The sequence below is a fragment of the Thunnus thynnus genome, chromosome 14, assembly GCF_963924715.1.
Source record: "Thunnus thynnus chromosome 14, fThuThy2.1, whole genome shotgun sequence".
Lineage (NCBI taxonomy): Eukaryota > Metazoa > Chordata > Actinopteri > Scombriformes > Scombridae > Thunnus > Thunnus thynnus.
In genome coordinates this window covers 31,646,104-31,654,712 of record NC_089530.1, presented here as the reverse complement: position 1 = coordinate 31,654,712, position 8,609 = coordinate 31,646,104, and positions in this window count along the sequence as shown.

The window sequence follows — 8,609 nt, the reverse complement described above, 5'->3', positions numbered from 1 at the left end:
CTCACACCTGTGGCATCAAAATCATGCAAGTTTTGGGCCCGGTCACTTGTAAAACAGATTAATTTCCTAATTTTCATCAAGTCTATTTTTAGAAAAGTAAAAACTTTTAACCCACATGACCTGGTGAAAGTTTGATTGACATGTGTACTGTCAGGTGTGTAGAGACAATAAGTAACTGATACTCATATATTTGAATGGAGAGTGTGAGTGAACCGCTAGGTGCTCGGGCCCTAATAAAGGAAAAACTGCAGTACAGAGCTACAAATTTTAGTTCTGCAGCACTTTATCACTAAACTGTCACCCTCGCTCCAACCAACATGGAATCTTACAAAAAAAACGCATAAACTATATCAGTCAGAGGGACCAAACCACTACTTTTACTGCAATACTTTAACTACATCAAGCTCATAATACTTATGTACTTTTACTGCAATACTTTAACTACATCAAGCTCATAATACTTATGTACTTTTACTGCAATACTTTAACTACATCAAGCTCATAATACTTATGTACTTTTACTGCAATACTTTAACTACATCAAGCTCATAATACTTATGTACTTTTACTGCAATACTTTAACTACATCAAGCTCATAATACTTATGTACTTTTACTGCAATACTCTAACTACATCAAGCTCATAATACTTATGTACTTTTACTGCAATACTTTAACTACATCAAGCTCATAATACTTATGTACTTTTACTGCAATACTTTAACTACATCAAGCTCATAATACTTATGTACTTTTACTGCAATACTTTAACTACATCAAGCTCATAATACTTCCTACTTACTATAATAAAACCTAAATACTTGTATGTGGACGGTTGAGAGCTGAGGAAGATCAGATAGTAACACTTCAGTGTGTCAGAAGCTTCGGTCAAATCAATAAAAAGAGCTGCACAGTATCTCAGTGTCTCAATAATGTGGTTCAGCACTTTAATTGCAGCAGTTGTGGTTCTGTGTTGTTTTTAAAGCCTGACTGATGCTCAGATAAATGATGGGCTTTTGCTCTCCTGATGCTTTTATCTGTTTCTGTCGTCATGTTGGTTCAAACAGGCCGATATGTTGCTGTTAGCATGTTTCCATCTGTCAGATCAGCAAAAACTAATTTCACTCTGAGCTGAAGGAGAAAAACTCAGAGATCCACTTTAAAATACGAGGACGCGGCTCCGGACGGGATTTAAATGACAGGAGGAGCAGCCAGTTGACTGAGAAACAGTCTGTAATTATTACTGAACAATGAGCCTCACACAGAGAATCACTGACACTACAGACACTGAAACAGACTCTCTGGTGTCTGAGAGACTGGAAACAGCGAACCTGCTTCCATCCAGAGATAACTAAATCCACCTAGCAGCTCCTCTAAAGCTCATTGATGAACAGGAGATATCTGCTTTCTGTCATTTCTACAAAGAAAGAAACTAAAACACAAACTACAACATGGTTTTTACTCTTTATCTGCTTTCTGCTCTTTAACCATCTGAGAACCAAATGGAGTTCAAGCACTTTTGCAAACACAGAAGATTAATCTGATGTCATATAATATGAAATCTAAACTGTGAAGATGTTTTGTCCTCGAATATAAAGACCATTTCTTTTCATGAAAAATGTTTAATTTAATCTTAAATTAAATGTATTTAAATCACTTTTTCAAGCAAACTGTTTTAACCACACTATTAAAGCTCCTTGCTCTATTCACATCCCCTCTGAATACAGTCGTGACAAGCCCCACAAAGAGTCTCACACTGAAACAAATGTTAGTGTATTTTCTTTGGCAGTCCCCATAATTGACCACTAGATGGCTGTTGATTGACAAGTTATCCAGTCATGTGACTCCGACATCAAGCTTTCTTCCTTTGTCTGCAAACTTCTGTCTTCCTTCTCACACATGTTGAAAGGTAATTAGTGTTATAGTTTAATCTAGTAACCACAGTTGATTTAGTTGAGATTCATGCACATAGATTTACATTTCTTATATATTTAGTGCAAGATCATTCTAATGAACCCTCAGAGACCTGCAGGGCCGTCCGCCGACATCTTTCAGAGGCCATATTGGACTTTTAAAGCTACAGTGAAGATACTGTTCTCATATGAAGACCGAAGGCATCCGTTGGTATCAACCATGTCATGCTAGCTTGTCAGGAAGCTAAATAAAGCTCCAAAGTTAGGCTAAATTTTGGCGAGGGAAAAACTTGCATTGCCATTTTCAAAGGGGTCTCCTGACCTCTGACCTCAAGATATCTGAATGAAAATGTTTCTATGGTTACCCAAAAGTCTCTCCTTCACAGACATGCCAGGTTTATGCTAATCCCATGAAGTTTCCTTGGGTTTTAAGAGACATTTAAGTTTGTATGGAAGTGATGTGTGTTGATACTCAAAAACTGCAAAGTGGCACCAGACAAGCTGACATTCATGAAAATGTATATTCATGTCAGTTACCCTCTGGTAAATGTGTTGCTGCATTAATGTTTCACTGCAGTATTGTCTACGGCCAACAGGAAATGAAGTATAAATGACACATAGTTCATCAAATGTACACAATTTCCAATATGTCACCTCCAGCACCACAAACTGCACACAGGAAATAATATTTTATTCATTCACACAGTGTCTGATGATCCTGACAGTCCAGAGTTGTGAACGGGTCGTTCATCACTGCTCTCAGCTTTAATTTTTATTATTTCAACAATTTTTAAAATTGTTTCTGCTTTCCTTTATTGAAAACATACACATGTGATCATTGTTAATCATTGCTGTTTGTCCAAATGATCACTAATCTAAACATTATAGAAGTTTAACTCAGTCAACATGAATCTGCACCACTTTCCACTAATAACCATTAATTATTTGGCCAAAACGTTTGCAGGAGTTAATTAGTCACTTTTTTAAATTTAGTATGGTGTTATTGGGCCTCAAACATGGGGTCGCACAAAGAAACCCTGAGGCCACGACGCTGCCTCCTTCCTTTGTTCCCCTGAAACAAAGGAACAGCGCCAAAATGCTGCTCACCTAAGTGCTTAACAGGAAATGGTCTCAACAAACAGTCTCTTATTGACAGAGACGCTCCTGCACAGAAGAGCGTCATGATGACACAGCCGTGACATCACACAGAACACGCCCTCCAAGCTGAACTGAGCTGGGGGGGAAGTTCTGTCCCTCTTTTGTCATTATTGTGTTTAACATATTGTGTAAAGTGGCTGATTGAAGGAGTCAGATTTCGAATTCAACCCTTCTGTGAATATTAATATCCTTCAGATATTGATATTCTGGGTGAACTCTTTAGGAGACCATCTTGTTTGGTTATTGGTCCCGGTTTCCGAGTGGTGCCTCGTAATTGTTGATTCATATTAATAATTCTATTAATTTTTATAATTAATTAATTCTCTGATAATTATTCATTATTGCTAATAACCAACCGTGCTCCTCACAGTTCTGACAGTTGTGTCTCCTCCATGTGAGGTTCTTTAACAGTTGGTGCCTGAATTATTGATTAATATTAATAATATCATAATTCATAATTATCTATGATAATTACAAATAATCAAGCACACTCCCTCCAGTACCAACAGCATCATAAATATCAGTGTTTTTGTAATTCCTGTCACTGCCAGAAGAAGGAGACAAAAGTTCCACACTGGAGGTTCAATGATGTGAGTATTTATTTCAGTGATGTCATATTAAAATCAGTTTCCAGGGTTAGGTCACTGAAGGTCACTGAAGGTCACTGCTCACATTTTCTGTGAATACAACAATTTGAAACTCAACAAAACAATGATTTGTAAAAATGAGACACAATAATGATATGTGGAGCTGCTCCTCTGAGGCGCGATGGACTGAAGCTGAAGATGGTTTCAGGAGAATCAGGACGAGTTCTTCTACTTAAAGAATCCTCCGATAACGTTCTTCACATCCAAACCTGAGAAAACACAGAAGCACAAAGACACTGAGATATTTTGAGCTAAATGCTAACATCAGCATGCTAACATGATTCAATTCGAGATATTTGCTAAGTTTCATCTGGACGAGCCCCCAGGCTGGACAAAGGAGGGGAGACCACACATGAGTCATAACTAGAAGATAAATTAAACTAAACATAACCAAAAACAACATGGTGGAAGCCAGAGGGGAGAGGGCAAATGACTGACTGCCTCCAGCTTATATAGAAGTCCAGGTGAGCTGAATCCTCCTGACGACCTGACTCCGCCCACCAGGCTCCTGCAGGTAGAGTTCAAAGAGTCTGTCCGGAAAAGGTCGTCACGAAATTAACCAGATTTAAAGTAAAATGTAGTGAATGTTTGTTTCCATCCACTGCTGTTGTGTGAATAGCAGCAGATAAACAGCAGGTGGCGCTAATTCTCCAGTTGGTGCCATTAAACCGTCGCAGAAGAAGAAGAAATGCCGAGATGACGCCATTAAAAGAGCGACAGTCAAAGCTCAAACGATGGAAAACATGATGGAAATATGACGTTTCTGTTAGTTTCATGTATTCATGTGAGGAAGGTTACAGTCTCCTCATCGCTCCACACACATCTGATGTTTTATAATAATCATTTTACCATGATTGATGTTTTATTTAATATATATTTGTATCCTGTGCAGATAAATATTAAATATGAAATATAAATGATCTTTGGGGCCAAAGACAAAACATTTAACTGTTGCTTCATGTTTTTACGGAGCTGAAGTCCTTCAAGATGATATTTATTTATTATTTATTTATTTTCTATCTAAAATTCAATTTTCTTGTTCACAAAAGCTGAAAAAGTCTTATGTTTTGGTCTTCTGGGACTTTGGGGCTCTGTATGTTTCAATCAGTTTTTTGCTACATCGTGTAGTTTATTAAATGTCAGAGATGGAGACAGACGTCCTCCATGTTTCTGAGAGCTGAGTCATTATTTTCTTACTGCAGCAACATAGCTGGAGACGTTTGGTTTCTACACCTGAACAGCTCAGTTAAAAATGCACTGTATTCATTCTTATTTCCATTTGTATGGATGTGCATGTGAATTTTATCTTATTGAGTTATTTTTATTTACTGTCATCTTTATTAATGTTTCCTGAGGAAACGACTGTGCTGCACATCGCCTCTGCTAACTGCTAACTGCCAGCATGGACAGAAACGTTCACAATATGATTTTCCGTGAGCCTGAAAGACATTCATCACTTCTCTGTCTGATCAGTCTCCGTTGACGTGTTTGTGTTTGTATGGGCCATGTGGTCGTGGTGACTTAAACGCTGTTCTCGCTACTGAAATTTAGCAGCTGATCTGGCGTATCTGCCAGCTACAATAACTGTCCAATGGCGTGCACCACAGCACGCCGGCGTGGTAAAGGTGCAGATCCTGTGTAGTTTCGGTGACGTTAAAAGAAACTTTAGTTGATACTTGGATGTGCAGCAGGTGAAGATAACTCGGTCTGACAGACTCACCTTCTCCTTCTCCTTCCTTCTTCCCTCCTCCGACCAGAGACAGAGCATCTCCCACGTTGAAGCCTCCCTTGTTGTCGTCCTTCTTTCCTCCTCCCACCAGAGACAGAGCATCTCCCACATTGAAGCCTCCCTTGTTGTCGTCCTTGTTTCCTCCCTCATCCTTTTCCTTTCCTCCACCCAGAGCGTTCTTCACCGTGTTCTCCACCAGATCACCTGCACAACAAACAGCTGGTTAGTTTCACACCGAGCGGCGGGAAGCCGACAGCTGGTCTGAACACTCAGCTGTCCGTAGCAACCGTCCTTAATTGATTCCAACAAAGCGGCTGCAAAATCAACATTTTGGCCTCAATAATCACAAAAAACCCTCTGCAGAAACCTGGTCACATGTCTGTTATTTATGTGTTTACTCTTGATGTGTTATTTTACACATTATCTACACAGTTTTTATGGCTGCTGTTTCTGTGATTTTAGCTTTCGCTCTGTGAAGCACTTAATTTAGATTCAGTTTCAGCATCTGAGTCTAAATAATTGCGTAACTGTTCAAATAAAACAGGATGTATGTGGATAATCCAAGTCAGAGTTGCATCAGGCCATTTTCTTTAAAACATGTGCATGCAGTGGGAGGAGGCTCATATTAAAATAACATCATGTCCTCAGTTTCCCGCCTGCAGCTTCATTCTGCACTGAAAAACTAATCTGGTGAGAAGTTAGTGAGGATGAACTCTGCTGACCCTTCTCACAGCAGACATTTTGACTTGTCAAACAGGTAAAGCACAGTTGGAATAATCAACATGAATGTTATGTAACAAGCAAAGGTTCAGGATCAGACTGTGTTCATGTCTGTACGTTAGATAAGAAGGAAACTTTAGCAGGAAAACTAATGTTGTTTGTTGTTCAGTCTGAGTAGCAGGTTGCAATCAGGCTCAGTGTGACCGTCTGCTCTGCTGATGATAAAACAACACGTTATCACTTTATACAACATTTGATTGGCTGTATAGGACTCCAGCTATGTAAGCAGATGATGGAACTATATTTAATCGACTTCATGTCAAACCAAAGAATGAAAAATATAAGTTTCTTCTTTTGGTTTCAGATTTTTCCTCAGAGGAGAGAACAGGAAGTGAAGTACAGATTTCAGTTGGAGTTCATAAAGGTTCATTTGTTCCCGTTCTGGCTGCTGAAGCTGCCAGAAACAGACAACAATCACCTGAATTACTCTTTTTCTGACACAAAGTCTGAATCTGATGTTTAAGGAGCGTCTTTAATATGATTTCTGAACAGATGTATGGACCTCGCTGTGAGGATGTCTGTCTGTGTGATGAGACACTCAGAAGCTTTAAGATTAACATTTACATACCAGTCGGGTCAAATCTGACTCATCTTTACATTTCAGAGCAGTAAAAACATCCTAAAGGACTTTTTCTTGTAAAGAGTTCAGGGTCCAGTTTGACTTTTTATAATGTTGTTATATTCTTCACATTCATCATGACAGTTATGTTCTCCTGTTAACATGGGATCATAATAATATAGTGTTTTTGCTCCATAACAGTGTAAAATAGAAAGAACACTTCACTGTTAACTGATGCATTTATGAATGAAATCTTTATATGTCAGAATATGAACCATATGTGACGTTTAATTCAGTGATTTTATCCTCTTTTAAAAACTGAATCTGCAGATTTATAGTTTATATTGTAGTGAAACGTCTTTGAATGCTCTGAAAAGCGCTCTAAATAAAACGTATTATTTATTATCTCTCATACAAACAGCGACTTTAATAAACTTTCTGCTTTCTGTCTTCGGGTGAAAGTTTGATTTAAGCTACCTGGAGCACCAGATGGGCGGTGTTAACAAGCTTCACCTGATGTTACCTGAACTAAAAACAGAAGCAGACGATTCGCTCTGCAAACAGCCTGAAGTCTAAAAGAAAAGGTCAGAAAATCATTAATGAGAACATTTAATAAGATTCTGGTTCTGGTTCTGATGTTACAGTTACTGCTGACACTGTTCAGGTGTCACCAGCGGTTTAATATCTTCTTATTACAGTAAATTTATAGTTAATTTTATATGACCTTTATTATAATTTGTTATTTTCCCAATCTGTTTATTTTTATTTATACTTCTGAAACCAAATTTTACAGCTTGATGACAACAATGAACAGATTTGTAGTAACCTGCAGGCTGGAGATGAAAAAGTTTTAAGAAGTGATTTAAAGAAGAGTCGGCAGCCGTCTGGTCTTAAATCATCTCATATTTATTTATTTATCTATTATTATAATTATTATTTTTAGATTTATAGAGAGAGAGAAACTCTTAAATATCATAAAGAGCCTTTAAAAACATCAATAAAATGTTAAAATCTTAAAACACAAAGTCCTGCAGCTGCATTTTGTGCTATCTGACTGATTTCTTTAAAAGTTCAACTGATCTGATCTGAAGACTCACCCACTTTCTCCCCGGCGATCTTTGCGATGCCGTCGTTTCCCAGCGCGTTGGAGAGGAAGTTGGCCATGTCTGCAGGTGAGCGTGCTCAGAGTGAGGCGAAGGTGGAGGAGGGTCGGTCTTATAGTCGTCCAGGTGACGCCTCTCTGAGGACTCGGGTGTGTCTGCAGGGTCGACCTGTTGCACAGGTCTGAGAAACCTGCAGCAAGTAAACACACTGATTATAGCGGGCGGTGAAGCCCTGAGCGTCGACTGCAGGCGCTGCAGATACCTGGAGGAAGGCAGGTGATGTGAGCCAGGAAACATAATTGCAGGAATGTGTTGGTGCGTGTCATTCGGTCTCCTCCCTCCAGAAGAATTTAAAAAGGCTTCATGACTCATCACAACACTCACTTATTCGTTTTCATATAAAGGAAACTTTCATGTAGAAACACGTCAGCACGAACCTTCAGATCAATGGCAGGTTTTTACCTCAGAAAGTTTCGAGGTGTTGCTTTTTTTTCCTTGTTTTAATTATCTACGGAGAACCATGTGTTCACTATAGTTTATAGTCTTATTAACGGCTGATTGGCTTCATGGTGTTACATCACGGTACATTCTTTAAAATCACAGGCCTAAAAATATACACATGAGATAAAAGTGCACCGACTGTAAACTGACAGTGAAGGATGAACAATAAGATCAACCTTAATGTAACATCAGTCTCTGAACACAAAGGTCGACTATGAAC